General features: G+C 35.0%; 12 non-coding genes across 12 annotated transcripts; all 12 read left to right on the top strand.

The window, feature by feature from the left end:
- Nucleotides 1–723: 723 nt before the first annotated feature.
- Nucleotides 724–830, top strand: LOC148431015 (U6 spliceosomal RNA). The gene has a single exon (XR_015877306.1). It is a non-coding gene; the product is annotated as a U6 spliceosomal RNA (small nuclear RNA).
- Nucleotides 831–1,353: 523 nt separating this feature from the next.
- Nucleotides 1,354–1,460, top strand: LOC148431014 (U6 spliceosomal RNA). Its single transcript, XR_015877290.1, has one exon. It is a non-coding gene; the product is annotated as a U6 spliceosomal RNA (small nuclear RNA).
- Nucleotides 1,461–2,982: 1,522 nt separating this feature from the next.
- Nucleotides 2,983–3,089, top strand: LOC148431013 (U6 spliceosomal RNA). Its single transcript, XR_015877305.1, has one exon. It is a non-coding gene; the product is annotated as a U6 spliceosomal RNA (small nuclear RNA).
- Nucleotides 3,090–3,611: 522 nt separating this feature from the next.
- Nucleotides 3,612–3,718, top strand: LOC148431012 (U6 spliceosomal RNA). The gene has a single exon (XR_015877317.1). It is a non-coding gene; the product is annotated as a U6 spliceosomal RNA (small nuclear RNA).
- A 1,531-nt stretch (nt 3,719–5,249) lies between these two features.
- Nucleotides 5,250–5,356, top strand: LOC148431011 (U6 spliceosomal RNA). Its single transcript, XR_015877304.1, has one exon. It is a non-coding gene; the product is annotated as a U6 spliceosomal RNA (small nuclear RNA).
- A 522-nt stretch (nt 5,357–5,878) lies between these two features.
- Nucleotides 5,879–5,985, top strand: LOC148431010 (U6 spliceosomal RNA). Its single transcript, XR_015877316.1, has one exon. It is a non-coding gene; the product is annotated as a U6 spliceosomal RNA (small nuclear RNA).
- Nucleotides 5,986–7,516: 1,531 nt separating this feature from the next.
- Nucleotides 7,517–7,623, top strand: LOC148431009 (U6 spliceosomal RNA). Its single transcript, XR_015877303.1, has one exon. It is a non-coding gene; the product is annotated as a U6 spliceosomal RNA (small nuclear RNA).
- A 523-nt stretch (nt 7,624–8,146) lies between these two features.
- On the top strand, nt 8,147–8,253 carry LOC148431008 (U6 spliceosomal RNA). Its single transcript, XR_015877312.1, has one exon. It is a non-coding gene; the product is annotated as a U6 spliceosomal RNA (small nuclear RNA).
- A 1,531-nt stretch (nt 8,254–9,784) lies between these two features.
- LOC148431007 (U6 spliceosomal RNA) lies at nt 9,785–9,891 on the top strand. Its single transcript, XR_015877302.1, has one exon. It is a non-coding gene; the product is annotated as a U6 spliceosomal RNA (small nuclear RNA).
- A 523-nt stretch (nt 9,892–10,414) lies between these two features.
- On the top strand, nt 10,415–10,521 carry LOC148431006 (U6 spliceosomal RNA). The gene has a single exon (XR_015877301.1). It is a non-coding gene; the product is annotated as a U6 spliceosomal RNA (small nuclear RNA).
- Nucleotides 10,522–12,052: 1,531 nt separating this feature from the next.
- On the top strand, nt 12,053–12,159 carry LOC148431005 (U6 spliceosomal RNA). Its single transcript, XR_015877300.1, has one exon. It is a non-coding gene; the product is annotated as a U6 spliceosomal RNA (small nuclear RNA).
- A 523-nt stretch (nt 12,160–12,682) lies between these two features.
- LOC148431004 (U6 spliceosomal RNA) lies at nt 12,683–12,789 on the top strand. The gene has a single exon (XR_015877289.1). It is a non-coding gene; the product is annotated as a U6 spliceosomal RNA (small nuclear RNA).
- Nucleotides 12,790–14,098: the final 1,309 nt, after the last annotated feature.

Genomic DNA, 14,098 nt, shown 5'->3' with positions numbered 1-14,098 from the left:
CATATGCTTTTCATCTGTATTTTTTACTTTTATTGTTAATTGAGCCAAAAGATAGTGCACACAATACTTAATTTACAATCTTAAAGTTTAGAAGTTACATAATTTGCATATATCCAAATTTGTTTAGCAACAAATACATTTTAAGTGTAAACTATGTCATTTTTGACCTTTTTGCCCACTTATTTGACATTAACCGATTACATAAATGGTGATTAGCATATGATTAGTATTATAAACTAAAAACATTTAGAAGTAAAATTCTTTAGTCTCCCTAAACTAAATGCTATAAACTATAAAGTTATAAAAAAGAATGGTTATTTAATGGGCAGTAAATGTTTTTTTGGCTGGAGATTTTGCTGATGTCTGGAAACCTGGCTGCTTAGATGCACAGGGGTGCCTGGCAAAGAGCACCCATTTTTGTCAAGTGCCATCCTAGCCAAAGAATGCAAAGAAGCAATTTTAGCCTAGTACGGTCTATGGTTTTGAAGAAATGAACCTCTACATGCCAATTTTCATAATTTGTTTCACTGTGGTATGTATGGAAATCGATGGCTATTCCTTAATGGGATATTGAATTTTTTTGCCAGTTAGCAGCTCTATCTTGTTAATGTTCTCCAGTTTATAAAACCCTATTTAAATTTAACTTCCAACTTTCACTCTCCCTAAGATCAATCTTGAGGCACATGGTGGGGTATATAACTCTTAGGACTTTGCTTTTGGAATGTGCTTGCTTCGGCAGCACATATACTAAAATTGGAACGATACAGAGAAGATTAGCATGGCCCCTGCACAAGGATGACACGCAAATTCGTGAAGCGTTCCATATTTTAGGTATATAGCTCTGGACAAATTAATTCGATTCCACTTAAGATACCTGCAGATAAAAAGTCAAGAAATTTTGCAAGCAAAGAACAAATCGACCAACTTTTTTATGACAAAATCAGTTCGACATGACATATCATTTTCAAATTCAATTCTTGTCTAAATTGTGCAGGTTGTCTCAGTACTTCTATTAAGTCTTAGAAAACTATTTTGCCATTTTCCATTCCTACTTCACTTGTTCTGTACTTAGGAGCAATTTTAATCTTGTACAGCCTATGGTTCCAAAAGAAATGAACCTCCACATGCTAATTTGCATAATTAATTTGACTGTGGTACGTATAGAAATTGGTGGCCTTTCCTTAATGGGATATTGAATTTTTTTGCCAGTAAGTAGCTCTATCTTGTTTATTGTAAAGTGTTCTCCAGTCTTTGAAACCCCATCTGAATTTAACTTCCATCTTTTACTCTCCCTAAGATCAATCTTGAGGCACATGGTGGGGTATATATATCTTAGGACTTTGCTTTTGGAATGTGCTTGCTTCGGCAGCACATATACTAAAATTGGAACGATACAGAGAAGATTAGCATGGCCCCTGCGCAAGGATGACACGCAAATTCGTGAAGCGTTCCATATTTTAGGTATATAGCTCTGGACAAATTAATTCTTTTCCACTTAATGATACCTGCAGATAAAAAGGTAAGAAGTTTTGCAAGCAAAGAACAAATCGACCAACTCTTGTATGATGTCATCAGTTAGACATGACTTATCATTGTGTGAATTGTGCAGACTGCCTCAGTTATATTTAAACTTAGAAAATTATTTAGCCACCTTCAATTCTTATTGAACTTGCAGGGGTGTATCTATTGGTCGAAGCGGAAACGTAAGGGACAGGTGCCCCCTCCAAGTCACTCCAGGTCTGAAGGCATGAATATGCACTGCTGCACCCAATAGGTTCTGCTTGGTACAGTGGAAAAATGTATCTTTCTTTATCCAATAACTATTCATAACTCTAGACAATTGTACAGTACAAAACCACAATCTCCAGCAAATCAAATCTGCTAATATATAATTATTGAAGCCCATGGTGCATGCTGCAATCACCTAATTTGCTTAATGCATGAGATTTAAGACCCTTTCCACAAAGAACAAATGCCTAGCTTCTCCCTCTACACATAATGTTCCATCAAGAAACTCCCCAAACACCCATGGATATACTAGACTTCTAAAAATTCTTTTTTTAACTCTGCTCCACAAAAATAAGAGCTGAACACATAATGTATTAGATGTGAGCCATTCACAACACATAAGCACCTCTAACAGAATGTACAAAAAGAAAAATAAAATGTTAGGGCTAGTTTAAATCATATACCAATACAATTAGGGAGACCAAGTTGTGGCTTCAAAATATATATATATTATTAATTTACAATACTTACCATATGCTTTTCATCTGTATTTTTTACTTTTATTGTTAATTGAGCCAAAAGATAGTGCACACAATACTTAATTTACAATCTTAAAGTTTAGCAGTTACATAATTTGCATATATCCAAATTTGTTTAGCAACAAATACATTTTAAGTGTAAACTATGTCATTTTTGACCTTTTTGCCCACTTATTTGACATTAACCGATTACATAAATGGTGATTAGCATATGATTAGTATTATAAACTAAAAACATTTAGAAGTAAAATTCTTTAGTCTCCCTAAACTAAATGCTATAAACTATAAAGTTATAAAAAAGAATGGTTATTTAATGGGCAGTAAATGTTTTTTTGGCTGGAGATTTTGCTGATGTCTGGAAACCTGGCTGCTTAGATGCACAGGGGTGCCTGGCAAAGAGCACCCATTTTTGTCAAGTGCCATCCTAGCCAAAGAATGCAAAGAAGCAATTTTAGCCTAGTACGGTCTATGGTTTTGAAGAAATGAACCTCTACATGCCAATTTTCATAATTTGTTTCACTGTGGTATGTATGGAAATCGATGGCTATTCCTTAATGGGATATTGAATTTTTTTGCCAGTTAGCAGCTCTATCTTGTTAATGTTCTCCAGTTTATAAAACCCTATTTAAATTTAACTTCCAACTTTCACTCTCCCTAAGATCAATCTTGAGGCACATGGTGGGGTATATAACTCTTAGGACTTTGCTTTTGGAATGTGCTTGCTTCGGCAGCACATATACTAAAATTGGAACGATACAGAGAAGATTAGCATGGCCCCTGCACAAGGATGACACGCAAATTCGTGAAGCGTTCCATATTTTAGGTATATAGCTCTGGACAAATTAATTCGATTCCACTTAAGATACCTGCAGATAAAAAGTCAAGAAATTTTGCAAGCAAAGAACAAATCGACCAACTTTTTTATGACAAAATCAGTTCGACATGACATATCATTTTCAAATTCAATTCTTGTCTAAATTGTGCAGGTTGTCTCAGTACTTCTATTAAGTCTTAGAAAACTATTTTGCCATTTTCCATTCCTACTTCACTTGTTCTGTACTTAGGAGCAATTTTAATCTTGTACAGCCTATGGTTCCAAAAGAAATGAACCTCCACATGCTAATTTGCATAATTAATTTGACTGTGGTACGTATAGAAATTGGTGGCCTTTCCTTAATGGGATATTGAATTTTTTGCCAGTAAGTAGCTCTATCTTGTTTATTGTAAAGTGTTCTCCAGTCTTTGAAACCCCATCTGAATTTAACTTCCATCTTTTACTCTCCCTAAGATCAATCTTGAGGCACATGGTGGGGTATATATATCTTAGGACTTTGCTTTTGGAATGTGCTTGCTTCGGCAGCACATATACTAAAATTGGAACGATACAGAGAAGATTAGCATGGCCCCTGCGCAAGGATGACACGCAAATTCGTGAAGCGTTCCATATTTTAGGTATATAGCTCTGGACAAATTAATTCTTTTCCACTTAATGATACCTGCAGATAAAAAGGTAAGAAGTTTTGCAAGCAAAGAACAAATCGACCAACTCTTGTATGATGTCATCAGTTAGACATGACTTATCATTGTGTGAATTGTGCAGACTGCCTCAGTTATATTTAAACTTAGAAAATTATTTAGCCACCTTCAATTCTTATTGAACTTGCAGGGGTGTATCTATTGGTCGAAGCGGAAACGTAAGGGACAGGTGCCCCCTCCAAGTCACTCCAGGTCTGAAGGCATGAATATGCACTGCTGCACCCAATAGGTTCTGCTTGGTACAGTGGAAAAATGTATCTTTCTTTATCCAATAACTATTCATAACTCTAGACAATTGTACAGTACAAAACCACAATCTCCAGCAAATCAAATCTGCTAATATATAATTATTGAAGCCCATGGTGCATGCTGCAATCACCTAATTTGCTTAATGCATGAGATTTAAGACCCTTTCCACAAAGAACAAATGCCTAGCTTCTCCCTCTACACATAATGTTCCATCAAGAAACTCCCCAAACACCCATGGATATACTAGACTTCTAAAAATTCTTTTTTTAACTCTGCTCCACAAAAATAAGAGCTGAACACATAATGTATTAGATGTCAAACCAAGGAGCCATTCACAACACATAAGCACCTCTAACAGAATGTACAAAAATAAAAATAAAATGTTAGGGCTAGTTTAAATCATATACCAATACAATTAGGGAGACCAAGTTGTGGCTTCAAAATATATATATATTATTAATTTACAATACTTACCATATGCTTTTCATCTGTATTTTTTACTTTTATTGTTAATTGAGCCAAAAGATAGTGCACACAATACTTAATTTACAATCTTAAAGTTTAGCAGTTACATAATTTGCATATATCCAAATTTGTTTAGCAACAAATACATTTTAAGTGTAAACTATGTCATTTTTGACCTTTTTGCCCACTTATTTGACATTAACCGATTACATAAATGGTGATTAGCATATGATTAGTATTATAAACTAAAAACATTTAGAAGTAAAATTCTTTAGTCTCCCTAAACTAAATGCTATAAACTATAAAGTTATAAAAAAGAATGGTTATTTAATGGGCAGTAAATGTTTTTTTGGCTGGAGATTTTGCTGATGTCTGGAAACCTGGCTGCTTAGATGCACAGGGGTGCCTGGCAAAGAGCACCCATTTTTGTCAAGTGCCATCCTAGCCAAAGAATGCAAAGAAGCAATTTTAGCCTAGTACGGTCTATGGTTTTGAAGAAATGAACCTCTACATGCCAATTTTCATAATTTGTTTCACTGTGGTATGTATGGAAATCGATGGCTATTCCTTAATGGGATATTGAATTTTTTTGCCAGTTAGCAGCTCTATCTTGTTAATGTTCTCCAGTTTATAAAACCCTATTTAAATTTAACTTCCAACTTTCACTCTCCCTAAGATCAATCTTGAGGCACATGGTGGGGTATATAACTCTTAGGACTTTGCTTTTGGAATGTGCTTGCTTCGGCAGCACATATACTAAAATTGGAACGATACAGAGAAGATTAGCATGGCCCCTGCACAAGGATGACACGCAAATTCGTGAAGCGTTCCATATTTTAGGTATATAGCTCTGGACAAATTAATTCGATTCCACTTAAGATACCTGCAGATAAAAAGTCAAGAAATTTTGCAAGCAAAGAACAAATCGACCAACTTTTTTATGACAAAATCAGTTCGACATGACATATCATTTTCAAATTCAATTCTTGTCTAAATTGTGCAGGTTGTCTCAGTACTTCTATTAAGTCTTAGAAAACTATTTTGCCATTTTCCATTCCTACTTCACTTGTTCTGTACTTAGGAGCAATTTTAATCTTGTACAGCCTATGGTTCCAAAAGAAATGAACCTCCACATGCTAATTTGCATAATTAATTTGACTGTGGTACGTATAGAAATTGGTGGCCTTTCCTTAATGGGATATTGAATTTTTTGCCAGTAAGTAGCTCTATCTTGTTTATTGTAAAGTGTTCTCCAGTCTTTGAAACCCCATCTGAATTTAACTTCCATCTTTTACTCTCCCTAAGATCAATCTTGAGGCACATGGTGGGGTATATATATCTTAGGACTTTGCTTTTGGAATGTGCTTGCTTCGGCAGCACATATACTAAAATTGGAACGATACAGAGAAGATTAGCATGGCCCCTGCGCAAGGATGACACGCAAATTCGTGAAGCGTTCCATATTTTAGGTATATAGCTCTGGACAAATTAATTCTTTTCCACTTAATGATACCTGCAGATAAAAAGGTAAGAAGTTTTGCAAGCAAAGAACAAATCGACCAACTCTTGTATGATGTCATCAGTTAGACATGACTTATCATTGTGTGAATTGTGCAGACTGCCTCAGTTATATTTAAACTTAGAAAATTATTTAGCCACCTTCAATTCTTATTGAACTTGCAGGGGTGTATCTATTGGTCGAAGCGGAAACGTAAGGGACAGGTGCCCCCTCCAAGTCACTCCAGGTCTGAAGGCATGAATATGCACTGCTGCACCCAATAGGTTCTGCTTGGTACAGTGGAAAAATGTATCTTTCTTTATCCAATAACTATTCATAACTCTAGACAATTGTACAGTACAAAACCACAATCTCCAGCAAATCAAATCTGCTAATATATAATTATTGAAGCCCATGGTGCATGCTGCAATCACCTAATTTGCTTAATGCATGAGATTTAAGACCCTTTCCACAAAGAACAAATGCCTAGCTTCTCCCTCTACACATAATGTTCCATCAAGAAACTCCCCAAACACCCATGGATATACTAGACTTCTAAAAATTCTTTTTTTAACTCTGCTCCACAAAAATAAGAGCTGAACACATAATGTATTAGATGTCAAACCAAGGAGCCATTCACAACACATAAGCACCTCTAACAGAATGTACAAAAATAAAAATAAAATGTTAGGGCTAGTTTAAATCATATACCAATACAATTAGGGAGACCAAGTTGTGGCTTCAAAATATATATATATTATTAATTTACAATACTTACCATATGCTTTTCATCTGTATTTTTTACTTTTATTGTTAATTGAGCCAAAAGATAGTGCACACAATACTTAATTTACAATCTTAAAGTTTAGCAGTTACATAATTTGCATATATCCAAATTTGTTTAGCAACAAATACATTTTAAGTGTAAACTATGTCATTTTTGACCTTTTTGCCCACTTATTTGACATTAACCGATTACATAAATGGTGATTAGCATATGATTAGTATTATAAACTAAAAACATTTAGAAGTAAAATTCTTTAGTCTCCCTAAACTAAATGCTATAAACTATAAAGTTATAAAAAAGAATGGTTATTTAATGGGCAGTAAATGTTTTTTTGGCTGGAGATTTTGCTGATGTCTGGAAACCTGGCTGCTTAGATGCACAGGGGTGCCTGGCAAAGAGCACCCATTTTTGTCAAGTGCCATCCTAGCCAAAGAATGCAAAGAAGCAATTTTAGCCTAGTACGGTCTATGGTTTTGAAGAAATGAACCTCTACATGCCAATTTTCATAATTTGTTTCACTGTGGTATGTATGGAAATCGATGGCTATTCCTTAATGGGATATTGAATTTTTTTGCCAGTTAGCAGCTCTATCTTGTTAATGTTCTCCAGTTTATAAAACCCTATTTAAATTTAACTTCCAACTTTCACTCTCCCTAAGATCAATCTTGAGGCACATGGTGGGGTATATAACTCTTAGGACTTTGCTTTTGGAATGTGCTTGCTTCGGCAGCACATATACTAAAATTGGAACGATACAGAGAAGATTAGCATGGCCCCTGCACAAGGATGACACGCAAATTCGTGAAGCGTTCCATATTTTAGGTATATAGCTCTGGACAAATTAATTCGATTCCACTTAAGATACCTGCAGATAAAAAGTCAAGAAATTTTGCAAGCAAAGAACAAATCGACCAACTTTTTTATGACAAAATCAGTTCGACATGACATATCATTTTCAAATTCAATTCTTGTCTAAATTGTGCAGGTTGTCTCAGTACTTCTATTAAGTCTTAGAAAACTATTTTGCCATTTTCCATTCCTACTTCACTTGTTCTGTACTTAGGAGCAATTTTAATCTTGTACAGCCTATGGTTCCAAAAGAAATGAACCTCCACATGCTAATTTGCATAATTAATTTGACTGTGGTACGTATAGAAATTGGTGGCCTTTCCTTAATGGGATATTGAATTTTTTTGCCAGTAAGTAGCTCTATCTTGTTTATTGTAAAGTGTTCTCCAGTCTTTGAAACCCCATCTGAATTTAACTTCCATCTTTTACTCTCCCTAAGATCAATCTTGAGGCACATGGTGGGGTATATATATCTTAGGACTTTGCTTTTGGAATGTGCTTGCTTCGGCAGCACATATACTAAAATTGGAACGATACAGAGAAGATTAGCATGGCCCCTGCGCAAGGATGACACGCAAATTCGTGAAGCGTTCCATATTTTAGGTATATAGCTCTGGACAAATTAATTCTTTTCCACTTAATGATACCTGCAGATAAAAAGGTAAGAAGTTTTGCAAGCAAAGAACAAATCGACCAACTCTTGTATGATGTCATCAGTTAGACATGACTTATCATTGTGTGAATTGTGCAGACTGCCTCAGTTATATTTAAACTTAGAAAATTATTTAGCCACCTTCAATTCTTATTGAACTTGCAGGGGTGTATCTATTGGTCGAAGCGGAAACGTAAGGGACAGGTGCCCCCTCCAAGTCACTCCAGGTCTGAAGGCATGAATATGCACTGCTGCACCCAATAGGTTCTGCTTGGTACAGTGGAAAAATGTATCTTTCTTTATCCAATAACTATTCATAACTCTAGACAATTGTACAGTACAAAACCACAATCTCCAGCAAATCAAATCTGCTAATATATAATTATTGAAGCCCATGGTGCATGCTGCAATCACCTAATTTGCTTAATGCATGAGATTTAAGACCCTTTCCACAAAGAACAAATGCCTAGCTTCTCCCTCTACACATAATGTTCCATCAAGAAACTCCCCAAACACCCATGGATATACTAGACTTCTAAAAATTCTTTTTTTAACTCTGCTCCACAAAAATAAGAGCTGAACACATAATGTATTAGATGTCAAACCAAGGAGCCATTCACAACACATAAGCACCTCTAACAGAATGTACAAAAATAAAAATAAAATGTTAGGGCTAGTTTAAATCATATACCAATACAATTAGGGAGACCAAGTTGTGGCTTCAAAATATATATATATTATTAATTTACAATACTTACCATATGCTTTTCATCTGTATTTTTTACTTTTATTGTTAATTGAGCCAAAAGATAGTGCACACAATACTTAATTTACAATCTTAAAGTTTAGCAGTTACATAATTTGCATATATCCAAATTTGTTTAGCAACAAATACATTTTAAGTGTAAACTATGTCATTTTTGACCTTTTTGCCCACTTATTTGACATTAACCGATTACATAAATGGTGATTAGCATATGATTAGTATTATAAACTAAAAACATTTAGAAGTAAAATTCTTTAGTCTCCCTAAACTAAATGCTATAAACTATAAAGTTATAAAAAAGAATGGTTATTTAATGGGCAGTAAATGTTTTTTTGGCTGGAGATTTTGCTGATGTCTGGAAACCTGGCTGCTTAGATGCACAGGGGTGCCTGGCAAAGAGCACCCATTTTTGTCAAGTGCCATCCTAGCCAAAGAATGCAAAGAAGCAATTTTAGCCTAGTACGGTCTATGGTTTTGAAGAAATGAACCTCTACATGCCAATTTTCATAATTTGTTTCACTGTGGTATGTATGGAAATCGATGGCTATTCCTTAATGGGATATTGAATTTTTTTGCCAGTTAGCAGCTCTATCTTGTTAATGTTCTCCAGTTTATAAAACCCTATTTAAATTTAACTTCCAACTTTCACTCTCCCTAAGATCAATCTTGAGGCACATGGTGGGGTATATAACTCTTAGGACTTTGCTTTTGGAATGTGCTTGCTTCGGCAGCACATATACTAAAATTGGAACGATACAGAGAAGATTAGCATGGCCCCTGCACAAGGATGACACGCAAATTCGTGAAGCGTTCCATATTTTAGGTATATAGCTCTGGACAAATTAATTCGATTCCACTTAAGATACCTGCAGATAAAAAGTCAAGAAATTTTGCAAGCAAAGAACAAATCGACCAACTTTTTTATGACAAAATCAGTTCGACATGACATATCATTTTCAAATTCAATTCTTGTCTAAATTGTGCAGGTTGTCTCAGTACTTCTATTAAGTCTTAGAAAACTATTTTGCCATTTTCCATTCCTACTTCACTTGTTCTGTACTTAGGAGCAATTTTAATCTTGTACAGCCTATGGTTCCAAAAGAAATGAACCTCCACATGCTAATTTGCATAATTAATTTGACTGTGGTACGTATAGAAATTGGTGGCCTTTCCTTAATGGGATATTGAATTTTTTTGCCAGTAAGTAGCTCTATCTTGTTTATTGTAAAGTGTTCTCCAGTCTTTGAAACCCCATCTGAATTTAACTTCCATCTTTTACTCTCCCTAAGATCAATCTTGAGGCACATGGTGGGGTATATATATCTTAGGACTTTGCTTTTGGAATGTGCTTGCTTCGGCAGCACATATACTAAAATTGGAACGATACAGAGAAGATTAGCATGGCCCCTGCGCAAGGATGACACGCAAATTCGTGAAGCGTTCCATATTTTAGGTATATAGCTCTGGACAAATTAATTCTTTTCCACTTAATGATACCTGCAGATAAAAAGGTAAGAAGTTTTGCAAGCAAAGAACAAATCGACCAACTCTTGTATGATGTCATCAGTTAGACATGACTTATCATTGTGTGAATTGTGCAGACTGCCTCAGTTATATTTAAACTTAGAAAATTATTTAGCCACCTTCAATTCTTATTGAACTTGCAGGGGTGTATCTATTGGTCGAAGCGGAAACGTAAGGGACAGGTGCCCCCTCCAAGTCACTCCAGGTCTGAAGGCATGAATATGCACTGCTGCACCCAATAGGTTCTGCTTGGTACAGTGGAAAAATGTATCTTTCTTTATCCAATAACTATTCATAACTCTAGACAATTGTACAGTACAAAACCACAATCTCCAGCAAATCAAATCTGCTAATATATAATTATTGAAGCCCATGGTGCATGCTGCAATCACCTAATTTGCTTAATGCATGAGATTTAAGACCCTTTCCACAAAGAACAAATGCCTAGCTTCTCCCTCTACACATAATGTTCCATCAAGAAACTCCCCAAACACCCATGGATATACTAGACTTCTAAAAATTCTTTTTTTAACTCTGCTCCACAAAAATAAGAGCTGAACACATAATGTATTAGATGTCAAACCAAGGAGCCATTCACAACACATAAGCACCTCTAACAGAATGTACAAAAATAAAAATAAAATGTTAGGGCTAGTTTAAATCATATACCAATACAATTAGGGAGACCAAGTTGTGGCTTCAAAATATATATATATTATTAATTTACAATACTTACCATATGCTTTTCATCTGTATTTTTTACTTTTATTGTTAATTGAGCCAAAAGATAGTGCACACAATACTTAATTTACAATCTTAAAGTTTAGCAGTTACATAATTTGCATATATCCAAATTTGTTTAGCAACAAATACATTTTAAGTGTAAACTATGTCATTTTTGACCTTTTTGCCCACTTATTTGACATTAACCGATTACATAAATGGTGATTAGCATATGATTAGTATTATAAACTAAAAACATTTAGAAGTAAAATTCTTTAGTCTCCCTAAACTAAATGCTATAAACTATAAAGTTATAAAAAAGAATGGTTATTTAATGGGCAGTAAATGTTTTTTTGGCTGGAGATTTTGCTGATGTCTGGAAACCTGGCTGCTTAGATGCACAGGGGTGCCTGGCAAAGAGCACCCATTTTTGTCAAGTGCCATCCTAGCCAAAGAATGCAAAGAAGCAATTTTAGCCTAGTACGGTCTATGGTTTTGAAGAAATGAACCTCTACATGCCAATTTTCATAATTTGTTTCACTGTGGTATGTATGGAAATCGATGGCTATTCCTTAATGGGATATTGAATTTTTTTGCCAGTTAGCAGCTCTATCTTGTTAATGTTCTCCAGTTTATAAAACCCTATTTAAATTTAACTTCCAACTTTCACTCTCCCTAAGATCAATCTTGAGGCACATGGTGGGGTATATAACTCTTAGGACTTTGCTTTTGGAATGTGCTTGCTTCGGCAGCACATATACTAAAATTGGAACGATACAGAGAAGATTAGCATGGCCCCTGCACAAGGATGACACGCAAATTCGTGAAGCGTTCCATATTTTAGGTATATAGCTCTGGACAAATTAATTCGATTCCACTTAAGATACCTGCAGATAAAAAGTCAAGAAATTTTGCAAGCAAAGAACAAATCGACCAACTTTTTTATGACAAAATCAGTTCGACATGACATATCATTTTCAAATTCAATTCTTGTCTAAATTGTGCAGGTTGTCTCAGTACTTCTATTAAGTCTTAGAAAACTATTTTGCCATTTTCCATTCCTACTTCACTTGTTCTGTACTTAGGAGCAATTTTAATCTTGTACAGCCTATGGTTCCAAAAGAAATGAACCTCCACATGCTAATTTGCATAATTAATTTGACTGTGGTACGTATAGAAATTGGTGGCCTTTCCTTAATGGGATATTGAATTTTTTTGCCAGTAAGTAGCTCTATCTTGTTTATTGTAAAGTGTTCTCCAGTCTTTGAAACCCCATCTGAATTTAACTTCCATCTTTTACTCTCCCTAAGATCAATCTTGAGGCACATGGTGGGGTATATATATCTTAGGACTTTGCTTTTGGAATGTGCTTGCTTCGGCAGCACATATACTAAAATTGGAACGATACAGAGAAGATTAGCATGGCCCCTGCGCAAGGATGACACGCAAATTCGTGAAGCGTTCCATATTTTAGGTATATAGCTCTGGACAAATTAATTCTTTTCCACTTAATGATACCTGCAGATAAAAAGGTAAGAAGTTTTGCAAGCAAAGAACAAATCGACCAACTCTTGTATGATGTCATCAGTTAGACATGACTTATCATTGTGTGAATTGTGCAGACTGCCTCAGTTATATTTAAACTTAGAAAATTATTTAGCCACCTTCAATTCTTATTGAACTTGCAGGGGTGTATCTATTGGTCGAAGCGGAAACGTAAGGGACAGGTGCCCCCTCCAAGTCACTCCAGGTCTGAAGGCATGAATATGCACTGCTGCACCCAATAGGTTCTGCTTGGTACAGTGGAAAAATGTATCTTTCTTTATCCAATAACTATTCATAACTCTAGACAATTGTACAGTACAAAACCACAATCTCCAGCAAATCAAATCTGCTAATATATAATTATTGAAGCCCATGGTGCATGCTGCAATCACCTAATTTGCTTAATGCATGAGATTTAAGACCCTTTCCACAAAGAACAAATGCCTAGCTTCTCCCTCTACACATAATGTTCCATCAAGAAACTCCCCAAACACCCATGGATATACTAGACTTCTAAAAATTCTTTTTTTAACTCTGCTCCACAAAAATAAGAGCTGAACACATAATGTATTAGATGTCAAACCAAGGAGCCATTCACAACACATAAGCACCTCTAACAGAATGTACAAAAATAAAAATAAAATGTTAGGGCTAGTTTAAATCATATACCAATACAATTAGGGAGACCAAGTTGTGGCTTCAAAATATATATATATTATTAATTTACAATACTTACCATATGCTTTTCATCTGTATTTTTTACTTTTATTGTTAATTGAGCCAAAAGATAGTGCACACAATACTTAATTTACAATCTTAAAGTTTAGCAGTTACATAATTTGCATATATCCAAATTTGTTTAGCAACAAATACATTTTAAGTGTAAACTATGTCATTTTTGACCTTTTTGCCCACTTATTTGACATTAACCGATTACATAAATGGTGATTAGCATATGATTAGTATTATAAACTAAAAACATTTAGAAGTAAAATTCTTTAGTCTCCCTAAACTAAATGCTATAAACTATAAAGTTATAAAAAAGAATGGTTATTTAATGGGCAGTAAATGTTTTTTTGGCTGGAGATTTTGCTGATGTCTGGAAACCTGGCTGCTTAGATGCACAGGGGTGCCTGGCAAAGAGCACCCATTTTTGTCAAGTGCCATCCTAGCCAAAGAATGCAAAGAAGCAATTTTAGCCTAGTACGGTCTATGGTTTTGAAGAAATGAACCTCTA

Source organism: Taudactylus pleione, unplaced genomic scaffold (assembly GCF_031769625.1).
Source record: "Taudactylus pleione unplaced genomic scaffold, aTauple2 ptg003008c, whole genome shotgun sequence".
NCBI classification, from domain to species: domain Eukaryota; kingdom Metazoa; phylum Chordata; class Amphibia; order Anura; family Myobatrachidae; genus Taudactylus; species Taudactylus pleione.
The sequence above is the reverse complement of the archived record's forward strand: the minus strand, read 5'-3'. Positions and strand labels throughout refer to the sequence as shown.